This window comes from Lampris incognitus, chromosome 18 (genome assembly GCF_029633865.1).
Source record: "Lampris incognitus isolate fLamInc1 chromosome 18, fLamInc1.hap2, whole genome shotgun sequence".
NCBI lineage: Eukaryota > Metazoa > Chordata > Actinopteri > Lampriformes > Lampridae > Lampris > Lampris incognitus.
In genome coordinates this window covers 39,934,796-39,937,295 of record NC_079228.1, presented here as the reverse complement: position 1 = coordinate 39,937,295, position 2,500 = coordinate 39,934,796, and positions in this window count along the sequence as shown.

Here is a 2,500-nt window from a genome sequence, read left to right as displayed (position 1 = left end):
CCTCACCATTCCACTGTCCTCCCTCTCATTCACACATAGGTATTCCGTCTTGCTCCTACTGACTTTCATTCCTCTTCTCTCCAGTGCATACCTCCACCTCTCCAGGCTCTCCTCCACCTGCACCCTACTCTCGCTACAGATCACAATGTCATCTGCAAACATCATCGTCCATGGAGACTCCTGCCCGATCTCTTCCATCAACCTGTCCATCACCATTGCAAACAAGAAAGGGCAGGAGTCTCCGTGGACTATGATGTTAGCGGATGACATTGTGATCTGTAGTGAGAGTAGGGAGCAGATTGAGGAGACCTTGGAGAGGTGGAGGTATGCACTGGAGAGTAGAGGAATGAAAGTCAGTAGGAGCAAGACGCAATACCTATGCATGAATGAAAGGGAGGACAGCGTAATGGTGAGGATGCAAGGAGTAGAGTTTGCATTTGCAGTAATAAGGAGAAATACAAATGTGTGTCTGTGGCGACATTTCTGCCAAAAATCCCGAGCTCCACACAAGTAGTGACCACTGATCTGTAATAAACTCTGCATCAATAACCAAACATTGGAACGAACACCCACCACGTTTGAATCCACTGCGACGCCATCTTGGTATTTCTTGGAAAGTTAATTACGGGGTCTGGGTAGCATGGCGGTCTATTCCGTTGCCTACCAAAACGGGGATCGCTGGTTCGAATCCCCGTGTTACCTCAGGCTTGGTCGGGTGTCCCTACAGACACAATTGGCCATGTCTGCGGGTGGGAAGCCAGATGTGGGTATGTGTCCTGGTCGCTGCACTAGCACCTCCTCTGGTCGGTCGGGGCGCCTGTTGGGGGGGAGGGGGAACTGGGGGGAATACCGTGATCCTCCCATGCTCTACGTCCCCCTGGTGAAACTCCTCACTGTCAAGTGAAATGAAGCGGCTGGCGACGCCACATGTATCAGAGGAGGCATGTGGTAGTCTGCAGCCCTCCCTGGATCGGCAGAGGGGGTGGAGCAGAGACCGGGACGGCTCGGAAGAGTGGGGTAATTGGCCAAGTAAAACTGTGGAGGAAAAGGGAGAAAAATCAGGAAAAAAAGAAGAGAAAGTTAATTGCATTTGGCGTTTCTGCGGGCTTGTCACTATGTGCAGGATAAGGTTGTAGGGCAGCATTTAAAAAGGGAGGCGGTAAAACTATAGACAGGTGTCAACACTTCTCAGAGATCTGATGGTGTTAACAATCAGTGGGTATCAAGCATATCATAATCATAACTTCAACATTATCATGCATAAATGCTCACCTAGTGTGAAACCAGTTGCTTGTGATGTCCGTGATATTGCCTCTTTAAGGTTTTCACTCCCTGCATGGGAAGTTGGATTGGATGCATGATACTGTGGATAGGTAGAAGTGTAAGGCCTGCTGCAAGCTTCACATAAAGCTCTGTTTGGAATGCTGGGAAGACTACGTCCCAAATGTTTCTCTAACTTTACGAAACCGGCCTTCTGGGATGGGTTGCGCCAACCGGTCTTTACTAAGCCTGGTCCCTAACTGCTAAGTCGGCCTTTGTTAAGACCAGTCTTAGAAATGTACTTTACATCGGTTCCACCAACCAAACCTGATCCTAGTCTTAACTACGCCCGGTTTTAGCGACGTGCATCCGTGTGAATGCCCACGTGACTGTGACTATTGCCTAGCAGTGTGCATTGCTAGGATACATTGTTAACAATGTCCCGCTGTCTTGCTAATTTGTAGCTAATCAATTCTAATTTGCAGCAATGTTATGGAGGATCAAAGAGAGAGAGTCAATTTCACGGACATTGAGATAAGAAAATTAACAGAGCTGTACAGCTAGCACAAGAAAGCGCCCACTGCCTAGCAGTCCAGCATGATAGCAAATAAGAAGTGTAACCTATGAAAAGACTCACTGGCCGATCGCCAGGGGGTCGTCCCCCTTTCGTCGAGCGGTTAGCGATGTCGCCTCGTGGGGCAGTACAACCCCGGATCGAATCCCGCAGCGGGCAGAAATATGCTTGGTTACAGAAGCAGTCGACTCGGAGAGAAATAACAAAGGTCATGAATGTTCAGTGATTGTTTATTTAGGTTGTTCGTTTAATAAAAGCTAATGATACCATGCAAGGTGGCGACTCTGCGCTATCACCTACAGATGGCCTGACAGGCTGTGGACTTGTGGACACCGATCGTGCCTCCAGCTGTAGTTTGAAACGCACCGTTTGCATAAAAGCGAAGCGCTAGTAGCAGCTGCAATGCGGGTGACAACACTGCGTCGTGGTCCAACACAAACTGCCAGTCTGGGGACAGCCCTTCAATTAGTTCACATAGGTCTGTCCTACAGAGTCCAAACCTCTCAATCACCTCCTCATCATTTTATATGTCCAGTGGATTGCTTTTGTCCCTTATCGCTCTCGTCTCCCGTCTCAAAGCCTGCTCGTTGTGAAGTCGATATACGAGACGCTCCATCAGTTACCAGCTGTGTTGTTTTAAAGTCATTACTGTAGACGCGGCCTAGA